This window comes from Anomaloglossus baeobatrachus, chromosome 3 (genome assembly GCF_048569485.1).
Source record: "Anomaloglossus baeobatrachus isolate aAnoBae1 chromosome 3, aAnoBae1.hap1, whole genome shotgun sequence".
NCBI classification, from domain to species: domain Eukaryota; kingdom Metazoa; phylum Chordata; class Amphibia; order Anura; family Aromobatidae; genus Anomaloglossus; species Anomaloglossus baeobatrachus.
The window spans coordinates 166,579,397-166,606,110 of record NC_134355.1 but is presented as its reverse complement, the minus strand read 5'-3'; the positions used below and the strand labels follow the sequence as shown (position 1 = coordinate 166,606,110).

The following is a 26,714-nucleotide window of genomic DNA, read 5'->3' as shown; positions in this document are numbered from 1 at the left end:
GAAATATAAATGATGGTCCAACTAAACGCAAACCGGATGGAATAGCACGCCGCTGCAAGATGCTGTGGTAGCCATGCTGGTTCTTTATGCCTTCAATTTTGAATAAATCCCCAACAGTGTCACCAGCAAAGCACCCACACACCATCACACCTCCTCCTCCATGCTTCACGGTGGGAACCAGCCATGTAGAGTCCATCCGTTCACCTTTTCTACAAAGACACTGTGGTTGGATCCAAAGATCTCAAATTTGGACTCATCAGACCAAAGCACAGATTTCCACTGGTCTAATGTCCATTCCTTGTGTTCTTTAGCCCAAACAAGTCTCTTCTCCTTGTTTACCTATACAAAAATGGAGCCATATATCCACGTTTGTAAAGTTATCAAAATTCTTTATTCAACATTTATGCAAGACAAAGACAACTTAAAAACAGTTAGGAGAGCAAGGTGCAGAGAATCGAAAAGTTGTAGGAATCACACAATCAGATAATACAATGGATGGAGAAATTTACTCCACTGGGCTATGTGCTAATGCCCCTGTGCGCATTTCCTCGGAGGAAGCCTACGCGAAATGCGCATAGGGGCATTAGAAGTCACACTACCAGACTGGATTTAATATGGGTGATTGCTGCTCCTGACTAACCAGCATTATAATTCTTTACCGCACTGACATGCCACTGCAAAAACATTAACCCTGCTGTCATACACAGCTATACCGACTTAAAACGGCTGCAGTGAGTCTGCATATATTTTTTTATTGCACTGATATGTAACAGTGGTGATATTTATATCTATTCAAAAAAGAAGTATGGCACTCTGTTAGACAGGGAGGTGCCAGGATAGGGTCCAAACCCTTATATATCAGAAAAAGAATCCGGCACTCACAATGGATTGTGCAAAAAGAAAAAACACTTTATTTAGTAATTCTTTTGTGTGAAAAATATAAATGACGTTTCGGTCACACTTTGACCTTCATCCGATTAAACTTCACACTAAACAGAAAATACAAAGAGAATGTGCTATAATGTGCATAATAACAAACAATATCCAGATTTATACAGAATATAACGCATAAATACAAGTTTAAATCGTAACTACAGGAAGGACCAGTGTATCAGCAGAGCAATACACATAACATCAAAAAACAATATTAGTTAGATAATCCTATAGGAATATCTATCACTTTAAATCGAATAGATAGTTTGTAACAAGCATCATTGTAGTAAGTGCATGATAAAGGCAGAGATCAGCCACAGATAGCAGGTCTGTAAAACAGAGAAAAACAATCAGGTATATAAATAAAGCAAAGCTTCTTACCAGTAAATCAAAGAGCCACAGGAGAATGAGCGCTGATGTGTATTGCGTCTATCACGCCAGGGAAATGCGCTAACATGTGTCATAGAGAGAGGGTTTTTAAAGGTCCCGGGACGTAACGTCACTTCCTGTTTTACGAAACCGGAAGTGATGTATATGGATGGCAAAAGGTTGGCAACACGTTCCAGGAAGGAAAGCCAGCATCATCACAGGGCTGTGAAACAGGAAGTGATGTATATGGATGGCAAAAGGTTGGCAACACGTTCCAGGAAGGAAAGCCAGCATCATCACAGGGCTGTGAAACAGGAAGTGATGTATATGGATGGCAAAAGGTTGGCAACACGTTCCAGGAAGGAAAGTCAGCATCATCACAGGGCTGTGAAGCCGGAAGTGATGACATTAGCTGAAAAAGCAGCTATTTAATGAAAGAAGGAGGCACATAGTGCATTCAACACATGATAAAGTCACATAATCGGCAATTTACTGCATCAAAAAAGGCATACATATAATGATGGAACTCAATAGCTTATAATATTGATTAGCGGGGCCCGAGGGGTAACACATATTGATCCAGTGGAGATCATTATATGGTACAGTGTGTGATATTTATAGTATAGTTATATATATGGAAATCTATAGAAAATTATTTTTTATTATTTATTAATATCTTTTATTTTTTATTTTATTAAAAAAAGGATCAAAATATTAATCCATGTTTTAATGTGTATAGAGAAAATTAGGCATAAAAATTAATAAAAATATAAGATATATGAAAAAAATTTTCATTTATATAAAAAATAAAACATAAATTTAAATACCAAAGGTTGATTGATGAGTTCATCAGATTTAATTGGCCTGTAATATTGACTAAACATAAGAGAGAAAAAATGAAAATCAGTTAATAAAACAAAATGTATATAAAAAAATTATAAAAAAAAAAAAAAAAATTATAAAAAATACCCAATAGAATAAAATAAATACTATCCAAGACCGTATAGAAATATATATCCATAAATATAACACACTGAATATATAAAGGAACCTAGACATATACGTGGATAAATGTATAAGAGAGTGTTTTCATGAGTGTAAAAAAATTTTTTCACAAGAGTGCAAAAAAACTTTTTTTACATAAAGCTCCCTATATCAAATTCTCTGTTGAGACCTTTAGGTTCCATAGTCTGTAAGACAAAAATCCAAAAGGCTTCACGTTTTTTTCAAGAGTGTTACCCTACTTTGACCCCTTCTCATTTGTGGAATCTGTTCAAGTACCTGATATCTAAGCTGAGATACCCTATGTCCCAATTTATGAAAATGAGAAGGAAGAGGAAGATGAAGACGTTCACAGCGAATAGTAGACTTATGTTGTGAGATCCTATCGCGTATAGACTGAGTGGTTTCTCCAACATAAAGTAGGCCACATGGGCATTTGATCACATAAACAACATAGGAGCTGTCACACGTGAAGAATCCTTTAATGGGAAAACCTTGACCAGTTTGTGGATGGAACACCTTATCACCCTTAATAATATTATTACACTGTAGGCAATTAAGGCACGGAAAAGTGCCTTTACGTGGTGTACTCAAATAGCTCTGTGAAAAAGAGGGAGCAATAGAGCCTATATCCGCCCTAACTAGTTTATTCCTTAAATTAGGAGCCCTGCGAAAACAGGGAAGAAACGGCTTTTGGAATTCAGCCACCTGAGGATAACCTCGACTCAAAATATACCAGTTGCGGCGGATAAGTTTATGAACCTTATAGGAATAAGGATGAAAGCTATGAACAAAAGGAATACGGTTACCCATATCAGATTTCCTACTGTCACTATTCAAGCTGTCCTTCAATATATTGTCAGGGTACCCCCTCGCTTTAAATCTGGAATTCATCTCATCAAGTCTCAATGTCTTCGTAGCATCTTGACTGACAATTCTTTTGACTCTGAGAAATTGAGATTTCGGAATTGATTTCTTCACGGCCTTAGGGTGGCAGCTAGAGAACTGTAGTAAATTATTTTTATCAGTAGCCTTAGTGTAAAGATCAGTCTCTAATTTGCTGTCATCACCTTTAATGACCATAGTATCCAAAAAGCTTATCCTATTATAATCATATTGTATAGTGAATTGTAATTCTGGCCAAAAATTGTTTAAATAGTTGTGGAATGTTAAAAGGGAGTCCAATGAGCCCCCCCATATGCAAAAGACATCATCTATATATCGTTTCCAACATAAAACATGTGATTCAAAGAGTTCATGTGGATAGATAAATGTTTGTTCAAATTGTGACATATAGCAATTAGCATAGGGGGAGGCTACATTGGACCCCATGGCTGTACCTTGTATCTGTAAATAAAAACTATCCTGGAAAAGAAAAAAAATTTCCCTTAATACAATATTCAATAATTCTATACAGAATTTTTTTGTCTCAGAGTCAAAATTATGGTCAGATAATAGTTTATGCACAGCATTAATACCTTTTTCATGAGTAATTGAGGTATATAGACTGCCTATATCCCACGTGACCAAAATGGCATCAGATGTTATATGATCAAACTTACGAATCGTATCCAAAAATTCACCCGTATCTAATAAGAAGGACTCGTTTTTTTTTATTAATGGAGTCAAAATTTTTTCTAATAAAATGGCCAATGGTGATAAAATTGAATCCGTACCCGCCACGATGGGTCTGCCAGGGGGTTTCTCCAAATTTTTATGAATTTTAGGTAATATATAGAAAATAGGTACCATTGGATCTTTCTTCTGTAGAAATTCAAAAACTTTATCATCAATGAGGCCTGATTTTAGATAGGGTTCTATAGTATTTCTAATTTTAGCTCGAATAGAAGATGTGGGATTATTGGTCAAGGCAGTATACACCTCAATATTAGAAAGTTGGGTCATGACTTCGTCAATATACATCCGTTTATCCATTATAACTGTAGCTCCGCCTTTATCGGCAGGTTTCAAAATTAATTCTTTGTCTTTAATCAGTGATTCAAGAGCCAATTTATCAGATTGAGACATATTGGATGGACAAAAAAGAAGACCCTGTTCAATATCTTTACATAGTTGTGATACATCACGATCAACTAACGAAATAAATGTTTCAATAGCTGGCAAATTTTTTGGAGGCATAAAAGTACTCTTAATTCTGAGACCCAGGTCAGAGAGGTTAAGAGGCGTTCTTGGAGTAACTATATCTCTACTTGGAGTGTAACCAGAACCATGTGGAGAAAAATGTGCTTTTAATCTTAATGATCTAAAGAATTTTTGTAGATCCATATGTAAATTGAAAGAATTAAATTTATATGTTGGGGAAAAGGATAAACCTTTTTGTAATAAGCACATTTGTTGTGGTGTAAGGTTCTTAGAAGAAATATTGATAACTAGAGACTCCTCCCTACCTGGGATCTGGTTGTCATATTGGTTCTTGGAGTGTCTATGACACTGTCCCCCCCGCCGCGTCTGCCTCTTCGGCCTTGGGGTCGTCCTTGACCTAAAAAAGATGGTGCATATCTACCTTGACGGGATCGGAACCCGTCTATGTGCCTCCTTCTTTCATTAAATAGCTGCTTTTTCAGCTAATGTCATCACTTCCGGCTTCACAGCCCTGTGATGATGCTGACTTTCCTTCCTGGAACGTGTTGCCAACCTTTTGCCATCCATATACATCACTTCCTGTTTCACAGCCCTGTGATGATGCTGGCTTTCCTTCCTGGAACGTGTTGCCAACCTTTTGCCATCCATATACATCACTTCCTGTTTCACAGCCCTGTGATGATGCTGGCTTTCCTTCCTGGAACGTGTTGCCAACCTTTTGCCATCCATATACATCACTTCCTGTTTCACAGCCCTGTGATGATGCTGGCTTTCCTTCCTGGAACGTGTTGCCAACCTTTTGCCATCCATATACATCACTTCCGGTTTCGTAAAACAGGAAGTGACGTTACGTCCCGGGACCTTTAAAAACCCTCTCTCTATGACACATGTTAGCGCATTTCCCTGGCGTGATAGACGCAATACACATCAGCGCTCATTCTCCTGTGGCTCTTTGATTTACTGGTAAGAAGCTTTGCTTTATTTATATACCTGATTGTTTTTCTCTGTTTTACAGACCTGCTATCTGTGGCTGATCTCTGCCTTTATCATGCACTTACTACAATGATGCTTGTTACAAACTATCTATTCGATTTAAAGTGATAGATATTCCTATAGGATTATCTAACTAATATTGTTTTTTGATGTTATGTGTATTGCTCTGCTGATACACTGGTCCTTCCTGTAGTTACGATTTAAACTTGTATTTATGCGTTATATTCTGTATAAATCTGGATATTGTTTGTTATTATGCACATTATAGCACATTCTCTTTGTATTTTCTGTTTAGTGTGAAGTTTAATCGGATGAAGGTCAAAGTGTGACCGAAACGTCATTTATATTTTTCACACAAAAGAATTACTAAATAAAGTGTTTTTTCTTTTTGCACAATCCATTGTGAGTGCCGGATTCTTTTTCTGATATTTATATCTATATCATTATATTTACTCATGCTGGTTTAGTACTATTGCCATATGAATGTGGTGTTCATATGCATGCATTATGTGCAGGAACAACTAACTGAACCTGCATCATTGCATACCCTACCCATTTGGTGGACAAGATTTATCTATTGTGTAATTTACCTTTTATAGAGGTTCTGTTCTTTGTGTATGATCCATGCGTTGTCCGCATCAGTGACCTAGACAGTTACACCTGACCATTAGCACGTAGCCCAGTGGAGTCAATTTGTCCATCCATTGTGTATTATCTGATTGTGTGATTCCCACAACTGTTTGATTCTCTGCACCTTGCACTCCTAACTGTTTTTAAGTTGTCTTTGTCTTGCATATATGTTGAATAAAGAATCTTGATAACTTTACAAACGTGGATATATGGCTCCATTTTTGTACAGGTAAACCTGTAGAGGGGAGCCTTTCACAGCAAACCGTATGGTTTAATGAGGTCTAGTCCCTGGTTCATATTTTTGAATTCAGGAACTGACTATAATCACTGTCGGACATGTATCTCTTCTCCTTGTTGCCTGTCCTTAGCAGTGGTTTACAAGCAGCTATTTTACTATGAAGGCCTGCTGCACAAAGTCTCCTCTTAACAGTTGTTCTAGAGATGAGAAGGTATATCCAAACTTTTGGTCTGTACTGTATCTAAGAGGGATCAACCAAAAAACTATATTCTTTGATATTTTCTATGTATACTGATAGTAAAGGTCAGATCAAATTTGTGAAAGAATCTCCTTAAATAACTATGTGGGTCAGACAAAATTGAAGAATTATTACACTCATTACATTACTATATGATATATAATTATTACACTCATTACATTACTATAATGACCCTGTTTTTCTACCTAAAACTGACCCCTACCTGCCAACGGAGGGTATGACACCCTAACTTAGCTGGGTGCCCCTGTTCCTTGTCAGCTATTCCATGCTTCCTCTTCATTTATCCTACCATATGAGGACACAAAGGACGCACCTATTGAGCATACATTTTGTTTTCATAAATATTAATGATAAATCATGGTCATCCGGCTCTGATGTCACACTAGTGCCAAATCAATACACAAAATTTAGACAATGCAAGGCTCTCAGCCCAATGTATCTACTAGATGTCAACCACAGCGATTAGCTCTTCCTTAGCATACAAACCATACCCTTAAATGCTAGCCGTGACCAAACTGTTTCATACACTAATAACAATAACAATCATTGTTGTTGCTCTGGTAGCCAAAGAAGACATCAGAGCATAAGATGTGGTTGTCATTCCCTTTTCTCCCAGGCCTCCTGAAGATCCGGAATAAAGGGCGGAGAAACGCGTTGAGGCTGCGCAGATGGCACTTATTTAAGGGAAGTGAGGTATTTATTTGTTGATGGCATTTATGACTGTCTATTAGGGCAAGGATGCTGAACTGGCATTACACCAGTATGTGACATGCATCTAATGATTGTTATTGTTGTTTTCGCAACTGCCTTAAAACCCCCACCAAAATCTATCAGTTCTTTCCTAATGTCTTCTCTAACTAGATTTCAGAGAGCCAAGATACTAGTTATTCATCTGCTGTATGATTGTATCATTGCCCTTGTTCTTGATTTAGAACAAAAAAGAGAGAATATATCTTCTATCTCTGCCAGAGACTGAAATGATGTTTGCCTACAATAAAGAGAACCTGAAGAGGGGATTCATCTGAAAATCTTCATCTTCATTCAGCTGTATCTGCTGCTGCATTCATTCATATAGCCATGCCTGCCACATCACCCATCCCGTTTGCCCAAGGTATATCTGAGACTGTTAGTGTCCATACCCCTGGGGGCAGCTGTCGCAGCACATTGTCTTTCTAAGTGGCACCAGGTTGCTACCTGCAGCTAAATCCACCCGCATCATCAGAGGCTCTGATGAAAACCTAATGTGAGACATAGTTAAGCTCTTCTGGTGTCCTGTGTTGCGGCCCAGTGGGTCCACTCAGTGCTTGCACCCTTGAGCTTTACAGTAGTTATCAATGTATGTGGCAAGCTATTATTCCGGCATCCTATCTACTAACATGGTATATATTCTTTCAATTTAAAATAAACATGATATGCTGCCCCATGCTCCTGATGATTCAGTGCAGCTACAAATAATATGTTGAAGAAACGCGTAGGGCACAGAACAGTTGGCACCAGCACCTTTGTTTGTTTACACAGCACTTTACACAACACTAAGTTACATGGAACACAGCAGCAGGGTCTAACTGTCATCGCTGGATCCCACATTTAGGTCATGTTATTGTCCATAGACATTCATAGAAGGGAGATACATCCCCATGTTAGGCTATCGCGGTAGCCTGATCAGTGATGCACTGTATGTTAAATTTGGGCGATTTTTTAAATATATCATTGCTGAATGTACTGGCACCCCGTTTATATTGATTTCTGTGAGAGCCATGCCAATGCCGATAGAACTGCTATCAGTATTCTGTTAAAAAGTGATTTAGGTGACTGCTGGGCATAGCAATACTCCACATTTACATAATTTTCTGTGGAGATATTAATTGGCGGCATTTATCTTTTGTCTACACAGACAAAAGGAGGATTACTATCTCCAGCTCCAGAACCATACTGGTCTAGCTAATAAAATTACTAATAAATTGACCTATTTTAGGGCCCGGCCAGGCCAAGCTGCTGTGGTTATATGTGTGTTTTAGCTCACAATAAGGCACACATGGCACGTCTTTCTTGTTATTGGTGTCTCACATTGGGCACTATAGGTAAATTCAATTTTTTTTTTAATAATAATATTACCTAATAAAGGTTATATCTTAGGACAGAACTTCAATGTCTGTCCAACAGTGAAACATACTTAGATACTTTGGAGCTTAATTATTACTATTAAATAGTTGGAGTGAAGACTAGTTATCAATGTAATGTAAAACAATGCAAATTTTGTGCTAATGTTAGAGACAGAATGATATCCTGTATCAGGTAAACCACGGCTTGGGTTTTTTTCCAGACATGCTCTTCAGACTCATAATTGTAGTTTTAGCAATTTCACTGTGCTATCAATTGAATAAGCTGCAACAACATAGTAATACTGATTCCAATTCCTATGCCCACAAAAGTTGCATTTAATCTTTAAAAAGGAATTGAGAGTTAAATTATAATATCAAAAGCAATTTCTAATAGTCTAAAGGGACTTAAAATTCTAAAAATTCTTGATAGGTCAAAATCTACAGTTCTCATACTACAGCGCAATACATTTATTTTTATAGCACAATAAGTTATTTGCTGGCATTAATTATAAGCATTTGTTGGGTAACATTTTGCTATGAAATCGTACAAAATAATTTATCCAAAAGATTCATTCCTCCACAATTTATTCTTATATTTTACAGTATGATATTGTAATGTTATTCCAAACTATGAGACTACTTAATGCTATTGCATAATCATTTTTTATTATTTGCTTGCAATGCAATGCTTGAACAAATTATAGACATTTGTTGTATGAAATTTTATTCTGAAATTGTACAATAAAATTTAACCATAAGATTCAATTGTCCTTTGTCCATGATTTATTCTTATTTCTTACAGTATGTTATTATAGAGTTACTCCCATATGTGATACTACTAGAGCTGGGCGAACTCACTTAAAAAAAAATGCGGATGCGGTCCAGAATCCGCACTCATATAAGTCTATGGGGAGCAGAATCCAGAGATTAAAAATGGTGGTAGAAAGGATTAATGAATGGGAGCATGCACAGTGGACTTACCAAGGCTCTGGCATGGCTGTATGCTGCTGCTCCAGGCATCGCATTTGTGTTGCTCCAGGGACATCGATCCAGCTTCAGGGATGCCACAGAGTCTTCTTCTGTATATGGCAAACAGGTATGTCAGATTTTGCATTTGTCGTGACGCCACTCACAGCTTATGGTCAGGGATATGGTTGACCGCCACTGCAAATTTAACGAGCGTCTGGGGCTGATGGAGTCTACAGTCGGATGGTGTGGCCTCTCGTGAATGAGGGTGGCTTCTCATGAGTGAGGCTGACCCCAGGGGCTCGGGTGTGTAGGATAGCGGGTCAGGAATAACTCAGGCTCAGTCCAAAAGTCTTTCAACTTGTTTTTACTCACTTCTAGATATTATTGTGAGGTAACCCGGGGGATGCTTCAATAAACCAGGTGAGAATAAGGAGCTCCTTCAGGCCGGTTTGAGGGTAACCATTAACTCGCCTTCCTAGCACTCTTTGTTCGGATAACCCCTGACTTCAAGTACCGTGGGGTCTATCCAGGGAAGTTGTAACTGCCTTTTCTCCCCTTTTTGTACCGTTTGCTGGCAGCATGGACCAGGTGACATGGCTTCTGGCTCTGTCTCCTTATGGGTGCCTGCGTTGCTGCTGAGGCTTGGACTCTGCGTGGTTGGCGAGGTACTTGTAGTACTCTCACCGGCAGGTTTAGCAGATCAATAAATTGAAGTCTACTCAAGGGACCTGTACCCTGTACTTGAATAGTCACCAGCAGTCCCCGTACTCGACTGACTCTCTCTCTGTCTTTCTGACTGAATGTCTGGTAACAGTTCTCCCCCGCTAACGGCTACTCCACGTGCAGGGTCTGACTAGCGTGAGTGCGCGTATGTGTCTCCTAGCAACCGCCGATCACCACTACCAGACTGGCTCTCCTCGTTTCCCTGACAACCTCTGCACTTTAGCTCCCAGCTCCTCCACTCCACCTCTTGAAAAGATTTGAAAGCTAGCCCTTTTCAGAGACTACCCAAGGGTTCCCTCTAAAGGTGTAGGAGACCTGGTTGCTATGTGTCTGTGCATACACACCTCATTCTGGCCCTTAAGATTACCTAGAAGTACTGTCCCAGCATGGGTGCAGTACTCAGTGGTGCCTGACCAGGTGAGGGGCACCACATTCCCCCTTTGTCATCAACAGCACGTCCTCAGGCTGCAAAGACAAGAAAAATAGAATACAAGTTTCCCACACAGGGGAGATATTTACATATCAGCATACCAGGTACCATTCCACCACCACCCACCACCCATGAGTCTTTAACCCAAAACTCGTGTACGGAGTGATCACCAGTCCTTTTGGTGACCTGGTCTTGGCCTGGTCTGCCGCAGACCATTCCGGCGACAGTTCTTTTTCTCCTGGTGGCGTAGGGTAGGCCCCATAAACAGGCATACCTGCTTCGTTGTGTTGGAGAGCAGGCCCCATAAACAGGCGTGCCCCCTTGGTGGTGCAGAGCCATGCCCCTCAACAGGCAGACTCTGGAGTTGGTACCACTGAGGTAACTATATACACTGGAACAGTTTGTGGTTATAGCCAGTTCATAACCTATGGTCCATTAAGATTGAATGCACTTAACCAGGTGTTAAATAAAATAAATATTTAAACAGTTCGCGCAAAAGTCTTGCGGGCATAATTTTCTTGAACATTACTTTAAACTTTAAAACATTTTAAACTAAATAGACTTCCTCCTTCCAAGACCAGTGCTTGGCACTTCAGTGCACTGATACCTGGAGTTGGTGTCATGAGCGTCCCCTGCTGGTGATGGCAGTGGGAACCTGGTCAAAGCAGTGGGGTTGGAACCTGGGCTGACTAAGGTTTCCCTTTCACACTGCACTACATCCAAGGCAAACCAACCTCTCTCTTCCATATGCCTTGTAAATTCCACTACGTCCCCCACATACAAATCATGACCAGGGTGACCCCGCTGTAGACGGAATTGTAAATCCCGCCGGGATACAAAGATCCCCTCCTTCACTCCTGCTTCTACTATGAAGCCCCATCCCTTTTTGCAATTGAACTCCTCCACTACACCTAAGTGGAGGTGACCTCTAGCCTGGTGTCTGGCCCGCTGCAGGGACTGCTTCTCTTGCAGGTCGCGGGCCTCTAACTCTTCACTCTCTGGGCTGGGCTTCACAAGGGGACATGGGTGTCTGGCTATTACCCGTCGTCGCTCTCTGCGGGCTGGTCTCTGCATCAACATCACCTGGTCATCAGCAGGACACCAGGTAATGTAAGCGCTGGGACTTGCTGTGACTGGTTCTCACTCCCAGATGGAGGGTGCTGCAACCTCTTCTGGTCAGCTGGGGAACAGCAGCGATGGAGTAGCGGCTGCCACCAGCGTCAGGACCTGTTCTCCCTTCCTGGCGGAGGGTGCTGCGACCTCTTCGGGTCGGTAGGGGGACAGCATCGCGGCCTCATGGCCTCCCTCTCTTTCAGAGGGTGCTGCGACCTCCTCCGGTCGGGCAAGTGGCAGCTTGCTAACCAGGTACCTAGCAACTAGGTTAGCCGGGAGCAGAGCATCCACTTCCCTCTCCAGCAGAGAGGGTGTTGCGACGGCTTCAGTCAGGACGCAGGAATTGATTCCTCAGACAGCGACTGGGGCGCTGTGACAGTCTCTGGTCTGGGGGTAGGAACTGGATCCCCAGTCAGTGACTGGGGTGCTGTGACCGTCTCTGGTCTCGGAGCAGGAGCTGGATCCCCAGTCCACGACTGGGGCGCTTTGACCCCCTCTGGTCTGGAAGCAGGAACTGGAGCTGTTGCGGCCTGGTTGGTCTGGCCACGGGCATTGCACCGGGCATCACACCAGCTTCGGACAGTAGTGCTGGCGGGATCAGCACACCAGGTAGGGCAGGGGTAGTTTTGGACTCACCCGGGGTTGTGCTGGAAACTTCCAGTGGCGGGGTCACTGTTGCTGACGGTGGCTTCAGCTGAGCATGGGTGGTGCCTCCAGGTGGGCCCCGCTGCGTGGACAGTCGCAGGTTTCTGATCGCATCCTATGCCTCCAGGCGGCCACCTCACGCTTCTGCTGCTCATCCATGTGGTCAGCCATTTTCTCCACTTCTTCTTCCAGCTCCTCTGCTGACATGGGCCTGGACCAGCCCTGCTCCTTCCTTGCTCATCAGGTTGTGGCTCTATTTCCATTTCTCCTCCCACAGGTCCAGGGGTGTCCCAGCAGTCCAAGGACAGATTAGCCCTCCCATTTCCTTTTCTCACGGGATCAAAGCGCTCTCTCCATTCTGGGACTGTCACTCTTCTCCGTGGGCGGTTACTTCTCCTGTGCGAGCTGCAGCTTTTTGATGACGCACTTTCAGCGGTGGCAAAGAAAATGGCGGCGGTTCAAATTTTTCGATTGGACCGCCGATACACACTGTCACCCGCCTGAATGGGTCTAGTCCATCATCCTGTTCGTGATGTCAAAAGAGAAGATGTATCACCCCAGGGACATTGATCCAGCTTCAGGGACGCCACAGAGTCTTCTTCTGTATATGGCAAACAGGTATGTCAGATTTTGCATTTGTCATGATGCCACTCAAGGCTTGCGGTCAGGGATATGGGTGACCTCCACTGGAAATTTAACGAGCGTCAGGGGCTGATGGAGTCTGCAGTCAGATGGTATGGCCTCCCATGAGTGAGGCTGGCCCCAGGGACTCGGGTGTGTAGGATAGCGGGTCAGGAATAACTCAGGCTCAGTCCAAAAGTCTTTCAACTCGTTTTTACTCACTTTTAGATGTTATTGTGAAGTAACCCGGGCGATGCTTCAATAAACCAGGTGAGAACAAGGAGCTCCTTCAGGCCGATTTGAGGGTAACCATTAACTCACCTTCCTAGCACTCTTTGTTCGGATAACCCCTGACTTGAAGTACCGTGGGATCTATCCAGGGAAGTCGCTACTGCCTTTTTCCCCCTTTTTGGACCGTTTGCCGGCAGCGTGGAGCAGGTGACATGGCTTCTGGCTCTGTCTCCTTATGGGTGCCTGCGTTGCTGCTGAGGCTCGGACTCTGTGTGGTTGCCGAGGCACTTGTAGTACCCTCACCGGCAGGTTTAGCAGATCAATAAATTGAAGTCTACTCAAGGGATCTGTAACCCGTACGTGCCTAGTCACCGGCAGTCCCCGTACTCGACTGACTCTCTCTCTGTCTTTCTGACTGACTGACTGGTAACCGTTCTCCCCTGCTAACGGCTTCTCCACGTGCAGGGTCTGACTAGGGTGAGCGCGTGTCTGCATCTCCTAGCAACATCCGCTCACCACTACCAGACTGGCTCTCCTCATTACCCTGACAACCTCTGCACTTTAGCTCCCAGCCCCTCTGGTCCACCTCTTGAAAAGATTTGAAAGCGAGCCCTCTCCAGAGACTACCCTCTAAAGGTGTGCGAGACCTGGTTGCTATGTGTCTGTGCGTACAAACCTCATTCTGGCCCTTAGGATTACCTAGGAGTACTGTCCCAGCATTGGTGCAGTACTCAGGGGTTCCTGACCAGGTCAGGGGCGCCACACATTCACTGCCTGGACTGCTGATCACAGTCAAGCATGCCGCCACCCTGAGTGGCAGCATGTCAGCTGACTGCATTCAATCACAGGTGCCAGGACAGCCGGTAAATGGCGAAAGCAGTGTAAAGGTGCCTGTTTGCACCACGTGGCATTAAAGCTGTTTGCACCTGGCAGTGTTAGAGCAGTATTGCCCCTGGCAGTATTATAGTTGTTTGTAGAGATGAGCGAAGCAGCCGCAGTTCGGCTCGAGTTCGGTTCGTCGAACGGACGTCTCGTTCGAGTTTAGTTCGGCGAACGTTCGACGGACCGAACTCGAACCGCATAGGAAACAATGGCAGGCAATCACAAACACATAAAAACACCTAGAAAACACCCTCAAAGGTGTCCAAAAGGTGACAAACAACTCACAACACAACATAAACACATGGGAAAGTGACAAGGACATATACTCATGCGAAAACAAAAGAGCTGGACAAGGAAAAAGAGGAGGAGACACAGATATAGGCATGGCATGCCTGTTACGGGGGGCTGTCTGATAATAAAACCTAAAGGAATGTCAGACAGTCAGGGTCCACCGTGCAAAGACTCTGCTGCAGACTATGGCAGAGGATAAGGGGTATATAAGTGTGCCAAATAATAGTAGTGCAGAGTGCAATACCTCTGTTAAACTCACAGAGGAATATATATTAGAAAATAAAGCAATTCCTCCCTTACTTGGGGTGTGTGGAATGGTCTCTGTTAAAGATCACAGAGACAAAAGCAGTGAGTTGGAAATGGCACATACCTAGGTCCGTTCCTCTAGTGGTGCCAGGAGACGGACAGCAGCGTAAGCCGCACAAAGCTCCTACCTGCGTTCGCTCCACTAGTGTGCAAGGACACGAACCACTAGATATGGCACCTGCCTAGGTCCGCTCTTCTAGTGGTGCAAAAGAGACGGACAGCAGCGTAAGCCGCACAAAGCTCCTACTTGCGTTCGCTCCACTAGTGTGCGAGGACACGAACCACTAGATATGGCACCTGCCTAGGTCCGCTCTTCTAGTGGTGCAAAAGAGACGGACAGCAGCATAAGCTGCACAAAGCTCCTACCTCTGTTCGCTCCCCTAGTGTGAAAGGATACGAACAACTGCCAGACGCAGTATAAGGAACGTTACCCTAGCGGCAACATCCACCTACGAGTAGAATCAGAAAGCCCAGCCTGACCATGTGCCTCAGGCACCTGCCTATGTCCGCTCCACTAAGAGGTAAGGATATGGACTGCAGCTGAAGCTGTAAGGTATAAGAACGCTACCCTGCAGGTAGCGCTCACCTAACATAGACAGAGAGATGCCTAGAGGGACGTGCACAGGGCGTCTACCCTCATGCATGAACCAAGAGGACTGAGCGCCGGGCGGCGTGCGTCAGGGTCTTATATAGACTCTGTGCCTCATCTAAGATGGAGGACACCAGAGCCAATCCACTGCCAGAATGACAGCAATGACGTCACGCTGGCCTATCACCGAGCAAAGCGTCACAAGCACATGACCAGCGACCAATCGGAATAGAAGGTGTCAGAGACATGTGACCACGTGTCACAAGCACATGACAAGTGGGCAATCAGCTTAGAAGGTGTCAGAGACATGTGACCTCGTGTCAGCGATGATGTCACCCGCACATGTGCAATGGCTCCAAGATAGGACTTAGTCTCCAGCGCTTGCACATGTGCAGTAGCAAGAAATCCGGACATAGTCTCCAGAGCCAAAGCAACCGTAACAGTACCTCCCTCTCAAGGGCGCCCCTCCCGGCGACGCAGGTAATCGGCAACTAAGTCGGGAGCATGGACAGCCTCTTCAGGCTCCCAAGAGCGATGTTCCGGGCCATAGCCCTCCCAATCTATCAAGAAGAACCTGCGCCCTCTACCCATCTTAGAACCAACTATGGCTCGTACCTCATAGCTAGAGCGAGAGGAATCAGAGGCAGGAGAGTGCATTTCATGAGCGTGAGGTAAAATAGCCGGCTTTAGCAGTGAAACATGGAATTTGTCATGGATCCTAAGATGGACGGGTAACTTCAATTGGTAGACTACAGGATTTACCTGTCGAAGAACCTCATGAGGACCCAAGAAGCGAGGAGCAAATTTGACAGAGCTCACTCTAAGTTTCACGTGTTTTGCAGAGAGCCACACAAAATCCCCTGGAGAAAAGACAGGAGGCGGGCGACGAAACCGATCGGACACCGTCTTCATACGATTCTTAGCTGCTTGGATCGACTCTTGAGTCCGATCCCAAACCTCTCTGGCATTAGTTGCCCAGTCGGTCACAAGAGGAGAAGGTGCAGCAGCGGGAAACGGTACTGGTACCCTAGGGTGTTGCCCATTATTGAGCACGAACGGTGTCTGCCCAGTGCCCTCAGCCAGCGAATTGTTAAGGGCAAATTCTGCCCAGGGTAGGAGGGAGGACCAGTTATCGTGGTTCTCAGCAACAAAGTGTCAAAGGTATATAATCATGGATTGATTGGTACGCTCAACCAAACCATTGGTCTCCGGATGGTATGCCGAAGAGAGATTCAACTCAATTTGCAGAAGGCTACAAAGATCTCGCCAGAAACGGGAAGCAAATTGCGGGCCTCTATCACAAATGATACGATCTGGCATCCCGTGAAGCCTAAAGACATGCTTGAGGAATAGTTTGGCTAGTACCCTGGAAGACGGGATTCTCGATAACGGTACGAGATGAACCATTCGGGAGAAATGGTCCGTAATGACCCACACAAATCTATGTCCCTGTGAACACGGAAGATCACCCACAAAGTCCATGCCTACCACCTCCCATGGTCTATCTGGCACTGGTAAAGGATGCAAGAAACCAGCCGGTCTCTGCCGTAATGGACGGTTGCGAGCACACGAGTAGCAGGACCGGACATATCTCTTAATGTGGCTGGCTAAGTGTGGCCACCAATACCACCTCTCCAGTAACTCTCGTGTCCGCCTAATACCAAAATGCCCACCCACCTTTGAGGTGTGGGCCCACGACAGTATATAATTCTGTCGATCAGGCGGCACAAAGGTCTTGCCCGGTGGGATTTGGTCTAACGTCACAGGGGAGAGCGTATGAAAAACCCTGGAGGGTAGGATAAGACGAGGTTCGTCAATCTCTTCCTGGGTAGAAAGCATAGAGCGAGACAGGGCGTCTGCCTTGTTATTCTTACTCCCAAACAGATAGTTGATGGAGAAGTGAAAGTGGGAGAAAAACAAGGACCAGCGGGCTTGGCGAGGATTCAGACGCTGAGCGGTTTGTAAGTACGTCAGATTCTTATGGTCTGTATAGACCTGGAAAGGATGTTTCGCTCCTTCCAGAAAGTGACGCCACTCCTCCAAGGCTAATCTCAGGGCGAGCAATTCCCTATCCCCAATGGTATAGTTTCTCTCTGCCGGTGAAAAGGTTTTAGCAAAGAAGAAACACAGCCTTTTTCTACCTGCACCGTTCTTTTGATACAAGACCGCACCAGCACCCACTGAAGAGGGTCTTTGAAGAACGGGAGCAGTTGAAAAGTGTCTTTTTACTGCCTCAAAAGCCTGGGATGTCTCAGTAGACCAGACTTTTGGATTAGCACCTTTCTTAGTCAAGGCCACCAAAGGGGCCACCAAAGTAGAGAAATGGGGTATGAACTGCCTGTAATAATTTATGAATCCTAAGAAGCGTTGCACCGCCTTCAAGGAATGAGGTTCGGACCATTCCAGGACAGCAGAGAGCTTCGCAGGATCCATAGCCAGACCCTCTTGTGAGATAATGTAGTCCAAAAAAAGGTAAGGATGACTGCTCGAATACACATTTTTTGAGTTTAGCAAACAAAGAGTGCTCCCTTAAACGGGAAAGGACACGAACGACATCCTGATGATGAGTCTCCAGATCAGGAGAAAAAATCAGGATGTCGTCCAGATACACCACGACGGAGGATAACAGTAAATCCCTGAACACATCGTTTACGAAGTCCTGATCCTGAAATACTGCGGGTGCATTACATAAACCAAAAGGCATGACGAGGTATTCATAGTGACCGTCTCGGGTGTTAAATGCGGTCTTCCATTCGTCACCCTCTCGAATTCGTACCAAGTTATACGCACCCCGCAGATCCAACTTCGTAAAAACCTGAGCTCCCCTCAGTCTGTCAAAGAGCTCCGAAATTAAAGGTAACGGGTATTTGTTCTTTATTGTGATTGCGTTGAGACCCCTGTAATCTATGCAGGGACGCAAATCACCCTCTTTCTTCCGAACAAAGAAAAACCCAGCTCCCGCGGGAGAGACATACTTACGAATGAACCCCTTCTCTACACTCTCTCTTATATAGGTTGACATGGCCTCTGACTCAGGTATCGACAGGGGGTAAACCCTGCCCTTAGGTGGAACCGAACCTGGGATAAGGTCTATGGCAGTCATATGGCCTATGGGGTGGAAGAACCTCAGCACTCTGTTTGGAGAATACGTCAGCGAAATCCAAATACGGTGTAGGTATGGGAGAGAGATCAGTTGATGCAACCGCAACGACCTTAGGTGGTAAGGGAAGACATCGGGATTGACATTTTGAACCCCAACTAATAATGCTGTCGGACTCCCAGTCAATGTGAGGAGCATGAGTCCGAAGCCATGGGAGACCCAGAAGGACGTCGTCTATACCCTTAGGCAAAACAAGAAAAGAAATCTCCTCTATGTGACCCTGAGGATAAACTGTGGAAAAGAAAAGCGCAATAGGGTCTTACCCCGGTAGCAACGGGGGAGAGAGAGATAAATGGTACTACTCACCTATAGGGGATGTGACAGTCACAACTCCTATAACAGCATGTATGTAGATAACTCCAAGCCACGACAGCGGTCCCTCGGTTGACAGATATCAGAGAGTAGTAGATTAAGGGTTTTCAAGCCGCGCAAATGACCAGCCGATATTAGGGTAGTAGATTAATGTTGCTTTTTATTCCATATACAGGTCAACGCGTTTCTTCAGGACCAATTGGTAAGAAAACATCAAATCTGCTGTATAAGGAATCCTTACAGCACTATATACCCCACTGATGACGTCATGATCCACCCACTTTTAGAAAAAATCGGCGGGAATCTATACATTTAAAAATATAATGACGTAGTATGTTGTATTCATCAAGTTTCACGGATAAAACACTGATAACCATTTTTTTCTATCCCAAGGAATGGAAGGTGAACTTTAAAAAATGAAAAATAAAAATTAAAATTGTGCAATCTATGTGTGAAAAAAGCCTCTTTTTTTATTTGTATATGTCAAGAAAAAAAAAATTATACATATATATATATATATATATATGTATATATATATATATATATACATATATATAAGGTGAGTGTGTGTAAGGTGTCACAACCTTGCCTAGAACACCATATACAGTCAGGGCCAGAAATATTTGGACAGTGACACAAGTTTTGTTATTTTAGCTGTTTACAAAAACATGTTCAGAAATACAATTATATATATAATATGGGCGGAAAGTGCACACTCCCAGCTGTAATATGAGAGTTTTCACATCCAAATCGGAGAAAGGGTTTAGGAATCATAGCTCTGTAATGCATAGCCTCCTCTTTTTCAAGGGACCAAAAGTAATTGGACAAGGGACTCTAAGGGCTGCAATTAACTCTGAAGGCGTCTCCCTCGTTAACCTGTAATCAATGAAGTAGTTAAAAGGTCTGGGGTTGATTACAGGTGTGTGATTTTGCATTTGGAAGCTGTTGCTGTGACCAGACAACATGCGGTCTAAGGAACTCTCAATTGAGGTGAAGCAGAACATCCTGAGGCTGAAAAAAAAGAAAAAATCCATCAGAGAGATAGCAGACATGCTTTGAGTAGCAAAATCAACAGTTGGGTACATTCTGAGAAAAAAGGAATTGACTGGTGAGCTTGGGAACTCAAAAAGGCCTGGGCATCCACGGATGACAACAGTGGTGGATGATCGCCGCATACTTTCTTTGGTAAGAAGAACCCGTTCACAACATCAACTGAAGTCCAGAACACTCTCAGTGAAGTAGGTGTATCTGTCTCTAAGTCAACAGTAAAGAGAAGACTCCATGAAAGTAAATACAAAGGGTTCACATCTAGATGCAAACCATTCATCAATTCCAAAAATAGACAGGCCAGAGTTAAATTTGCTGAAAAACACCTCATGAAGCCAGCTCAGTTCTGGAAAAGTATTCTATGGACAGATGAGACAAAGATCAACCTGTACCAGAATGATGGGAAGAAAAAAGTTTGGAGAAGAAAGGGAACGGCACATGATCCAAGGCACACCACATCCTCTGTAAAACATGATGGCATGGGCATGCATGGCTTTCAATGGCACTGGGTCACTTGTGTTTATTGATGACATAACAGCAGACAAGAGTAGCCGGATGAATTCTGAAGTGTACCGGGATATACTTTCAGCCCAGATTCAGCCAAATGCCGCAAAGTTGATCGGACGGCGCTTCATAGTACAGATGGACAATGACCCCAAGCATACAACCAAAGCTACCCAGGAGTTCATGAGTGCAAAAAAGTGGAACATTCTGCAATGGCCAAGTCAATCACCAGATCTTAACCCAATTGAGCATGCATTTCACTTGCTCAAATCCAGACTTAAGACGGAAAGACCCACAAACAAGCAAGACCTGAAGGCTGCGGCTGTAAAGGCCTGGCAAAGCATTAAGAAGGAGGAAACCCAGCGTTTGGTGATGTCCATGGGTTCCAGACTTAAGGCAGTGATTGCCTCCAAAGGATTCGCAACAAAATATTGAAAATAAAAATATTTTGTTTGGGTTTGGTTTATTTGTCCAATTACTTTTGACCTCCTAAAATGTGGAGTGTTTGTAAAGAAATGTGTACAATTCCTACAATTTCTATCAGATATTTTTGTTCAAACCTTCAAATTAAACGTTACAATCTGCACTTGAATTCTGTTGTAGAGGTTTCATTTCAAATCCAATGTGGTGGCATGCAGAGCCCAACTCGCGAAAATTGTGTCACTGTCCAAATATTTCTGGACCTAACTGTAGTCCCATGACATTAGATCAAGGTTGTCAGGTAATTCTCCCATATGCGGCAGGAGCCACAGAGGGGTTTTTATCGATTGTGTAAAAATACAGAAGGATACATAAAAGCGAACATTGTGAAATGAATCAAAGAGAAAAGGAACGTTGGATCACAGATCAAAGATCCGTCCCAGAAAGGATGAAGAAAGCCCCAAGAGAAAGAAAAAACATGTGTTGTATCCAATCCCAAAATGGCATTTTTTGGAAGGATTTTCCCTAAGGGAAACCAGAACCATACCGTGAGTGAGAATTACACAAAGGTGCAACGCCTCTGTATATGAACCCAGAGCGCTATAAATTTAAATGTATAGATTCCCGCCGATTTTTTCTAAAAGTGGGTGGATCATGACGTCATCAGTGGGGTATATAGTGCTGTAAGGATTCCCTGTACAGCAGATTTGATGTTTTCTTACCAGTTGGTCCTGAAGAAGGAAGGGGTGCCTTCCGAAACGCGTTGACCTGTATATGGAATAAAAAGCAACATTAATCTACTACCCTAATATCGGCTGGTCATTGGCGCGGCTTGAAAACCCTTAATCTATGTGACCCTGAGGCAGGGAAAGGCGCAAGGGAACTGTCCTCAATGTAATGGAGTCAGACAACATAGTCCCATTAACAACACGGACAGGAATAGGCGCCTCTAACATGATAGAGGGAATATTGTGTCTTTTTACAAATCCTGAAGACAGAAAAGTCCCGTCAGCTCCGGAATCCACAAAAGCCATAATAGGCCATGTATTCTCAGAGAATGAGAGCTGACCTGGGATACTACACTTAGAGGGTGCAGAAGACGTCTCTAGTAACCCCCTCTAATGGTTACTAGGCCTGGGAGTTTCCCTGAAGACTAGAACAATTGAGGGCATAGTGCCCAGCCTGACGACATACGTAACATATAGGAGGACCAGACTTGCGTAGTCTGGAGGACGTATGACCTAACGCCATAGGAGTGGGAGATGTTTCAGATGCTGAGGAAGATGGTAGTGGACCCTCAACAACTTGAATAGCCCGATGCTTAGGGCGTGAGGAAGAGACCTCGAGTCTACGTTCCCTATGGCGTACGTCGATCCTCGTTGCTACTGTGATCAAGTCCTCCAGAGAAGCAGGGACCTCACGAGTAGCAAGGGCATCCTTGACATAGCCTGCCAACCCTCTCCAGAAGATATAGAATATAAATCCAGCGCAATCACACGGAATATTAAAAAGTTGTCTTCTTTATTGATAGTTTTTCATAAAATCCAAAAGATACATGCAGCATAAAAATAAAGGATGCCCAGGTCAGAGCGACGCGTTTCAACAAACTGTCTTAATCATGGTCTGAACCAAGACTGGCCAAATCCTTCCTTAAGAAGGCAGTCCACCCAAAAGTAATTGCTCACCTGTGAGGTTAGCTACTAGGGGGTTAACACATAGAAATATACATACATAGTTAAAAAAAACATATACAAGTATACAAAATACCATATTAATAGAGATTGTGAATAATATTAGGAATCATAATAGTCTTGTCTCAAAAGGGGAGATGAAACCTATTAATTTTATAAATATTAACATTATAATTAATTTTTTGTTTTTCAATTGTATAATTATTTAATTTTGTCACTTAGGATTCCATAATAAAGAGTAATATAAAGATTAATATTATAGACAAGTTTTTTTCATATCCAGAAAATAGGAAAAGGAGGGGAGAGAAAAAAAAAAAAAATAAATAAAAAAAAATTGTGAATTAATAGACAGATCAGTAATGCAAGATTAAATCTTGTCTGCTATTTAGGCCATGGGGATATCTACTTTCCAGGGTGAAGATCCAGAAGGTTTCTCGGTTGAGAAGTTTCCTTCTGTGATCACCACCCCGTAATGGTTTTATTACCCTTTCAATCCCCATGACTTCCATGCTGTTTAAATTACCTCCGTGCATATCGCTGAATTGCTTTGAAACCGCAGATGCGGCTAGTGCATTAGGATTCCCAGCATCTAAAATATGTCTCCTGATTCTCACTTTTAAAGGGTCACTTGTACATCCTATGTATTGAGTATCACACAGAGTACAAACTATTGAATATACTACATACTCAGTGTTACAATTGATATAGTTTTTAATCAAATATTCTTTTTTATTGTGGCTCGAGGTGAAGTTTTTATTACTTTTAACATATCTACAAGTTTTGCATCGGCTCGCACCGCATTTATAAAAACCATCTGCATTCAACCAAGTTTTTCTTAACCTGTTAGTACCCTCTCCTAAATACAGGCTTGGTGAAAGCAGATTGGCCAATGTAGGCGCTTTTTTTGCAATGCAGTGTGCACCGTTGCTTAAGATTCTTTTCAATTTCAGGTCCTCATTTAAAACTGGTAAGTATTTCTTTATTATTTCAGCGATTTTATTAGTAGTAGGTGAACTTACCCGTATTAAACGCAATTGTACAGACATTGAAGAGTATAAAAAACATGAGAAAATGACATGTGAACGATTGCTATATAGGGGTTATCCTGCTTGGTCTTTAAATAGAGCGAAATCTATAATGGGGGAAACTGATCGTAATAAACTCCTATTTGCTGATAAAAATAAAAGTAAGAATATTAACAACAGAAATCTAGTTTTTACTACCAATTATAGCTTGCAATACAATAAAATCGCTGAAATAATAAAGAAATAAGGCTCCCGACACGTGTTTCAGTTCACTACCTTCACTACCTACCCCTGACGAAGGTAGTGAACTGAAACACGTGTCGGGAGCCTTATCACCATCAGCGGGAATCTACTCATTGTAAGTAAATAGATTGTTTTTTTTATGGCTGCTCTTCTGTGTTTTATCTAGCGGTTAGCTCCGGTCCATATTGACTGATCGTATCTATTGATGCAAATACGCTTAGTGTTAGATAGGGAGCTACTACTAACCAGGTGAGAGTTATATACACTCACATGGTTATAGTGACACCTAGTGGCGTCCCCGTAAAATGACTGCTTTATGAACCATGAGTTGTAACCATGAATGAGATGGGGGACTCTGTACTTTTACATGCTTTTAGGTTCTCCAATATAAAATATATGGTTATCTATGTATCCTTGGCATATATATACACATCATAAGGACCGTGCTATTGGATTGTATATGTACATGATATTAATTGGAGTGCCTTGTATGTACAGGTACTAGAGTCTTCCCTTTGAATATTTCATACAAGTTGCAGGAATGTGCAGCCTTATGTAATGAATTGTATTGACAAACTATGATATATCCCGCTGTATGTATACATTGGCGTATGTTTTTTCTGCCCACACTTACACTTGTTGTATTTATATGAAAAATACATAATAAAATACTAATAAAAAGTACATTGTACTGTAATTCTTGTCTATTGGTCTTTTGGGCTTTTATGATCGCTTTTTTCTCCTCTGTATTCCTCAAGTATGTTGTTGTTGTTGGTAATTTTCAGTTGTTCATATAATTTTATGTGATAGGCATTTTGGTAAAACAATGCTTTTTTGGGGATACTCCTTATTCATGGAACCCGGGCTTTTTAGGACCATACTATGTTTATCATGTACTCATCAGTGTTTGTGTCTCAAATTACTGTGTCATTGTAGTCAGGGTTGCTGTGGAGGGGGGGATCATGCCTATGTGTTGAAAGATGTACTTTTTTTCTGAAGATATTGCAGATGAGGTGCTCTAATGTACAAACCTAGAAGGGAGACATATTGCTTCTGAGGAAAAAACAAAACAAAACATGGAAAAATATCTCAAAAGAGAATTTGTATGCTTATATTTTACTAACACTTCTGTCAGTGTGTAAAAAATCTTATGATGTTCCTATCAGAGAATTTTTTCAGGACCCACTTTCTGATCCACACTTCAAAGCAACCATGTCAGTGGATAGCCATGAGGACATTTAGAGAAGGCATTAATTTGATGGTAAGCGAACTTGTCCTGCGAGGTTGGAAATGGATAATTAAGCACCTATCAGTTACATCTGGAATATTTTTATCAAAAATTGTACCAAGCTCTACAAGAATAGTGCTAGTGTAAAAGCGGACATTGCAAGTTCATTAAAAATATATACTTAGTAAACCAGCCAAGCATGAAACAAAAATATTCTGGATGTGTGATTCTGCAAATTACTATGGGATGAATGGGCTTATCTACTGTGGCAAAGAGGTTGGTGCTCCAGTGCAGAAAGAGCTACGGTCTGACATTGTAAAAAAAAAAATTGCTGTACCAATTTAGAATTCTGGTACAATTACAATGGACAATTACTTTACTAATGTTGATCTGGGCAATGTTTTGCTTGAAAAATATCTTACAGTTGTTGGTACTATGAAGCTAAATCGATGGGATATTCCTCTGGTGGTGACGCACATTCCACAGTGAGAAGTTTATAAGAGTGTCTTTGGTTTCAGCAACAAAGCAACAATGGTGTCTTACAAAGCGAAGAAGGAAAAATCTGTTATATTACTCAGTACCATCCATCATGATTACAGTATTCACAGCAATGACAGGAAACAGGAACCAGAAATCATCCTGCACTATAATAAAACTAAATAAGGTGTGGACAAGATAGATGACATGGTTGGAGAATATTAATTCTAGAGGAAAAAAAACATTGTCTTGTGGTCATTTTTTTCAAATATGCTTGATGTATCAGCCTTTTATTCCTACATTATTTATACTGAAACTTATCCCGATTACCATGTTAGGGTAAAAAGGGCAGGAAACTCCTATTCTTGAAGGACCTTTGCCAGAAACTTGTAATGCCTGACATGATGCAGCAAAGCAACATGAAATGCTTTTTAAAGCAAACTAAAGAAGCTATGAATAAGTGTGCTGTACATTTTCAGGCAATTCCAGAGGCAGGAGAAAAAAAATAAAGCATTGTTTTATGCACGGTGGCTCAGTGGTTAGCACTGCAGCCTTGCAGAGCTGGGGTCCTGGGTTTAAATCCCACCAAGGACACCATCTACAAGGAGTTTGTATGTTCTCTCTGTGTTTGCGTGGTTTTCTTCAGGGAACTCCGGTTTCCTCCCACACTCCAAAGACATACTGATAGGGACTCTAGATTGTGAGCCCCATTGAGGACAGTGTTGCCAATGTATGTAAAGCGCTGTGGAATTAATAGTGCTATGTAAATGAATAAACATTATTATATATTATTATTATATTATTTATCCAACAAAGACAGAAAAACTGAGCGTTACTGTAACATTTGTGTAGAAAATGTCTGTAAAGAACATTCTTCAGAAAATATAACGTGTGTGAATTGTGCGGAAGTTCAATAAAATTGAAAAGGAAAAGTTGGAAAAGAAATGTAGCTGCAGCTAGTATACTGCAACATTTACATAACCTTGTTTGTGTGTTTTTCATACCTTTGTTTGAAATTTGAAAAAAAAAGTTAAATGATAAAAAGGATTCATCACATAGAATGCATAATGCAGACCTTTTTGGCCGGTGTACTTACTTATTGGGTATTTTCTGTAAACAGTTGTAATTACAATGTTGTGCATTTTTCATATCTTACTTTGCAATTTTGATATAAACTT

At 42.3% G+C, this 26,714-nt stretch overlaps 1 long non-coding RNA gene across 1 annotated transcript; it reads right to left on the bottom strand.

Moving 5' to 3' along the window:
* Window positions 1-1,028: 1,028 nt before the first annotated feature.
* On the bottom strand, window positions 1,029-4,892 carry LOC142295099 (uncharacterized). Its single transcript, XR_012751362.1, has 3 exons — window positions 4,713-4,892; window positions 2,130-2,178; window positions 1,029-1,262 (listed from the first exon to the last, which is right to left on the bottom strand). It is a non-coding gene; the product is annotated as an uncharacterized LOC142295099 (long non-coding RNA).
* Window positions 4,893-26,714: the final 21,822 nt, after the last annotated feature.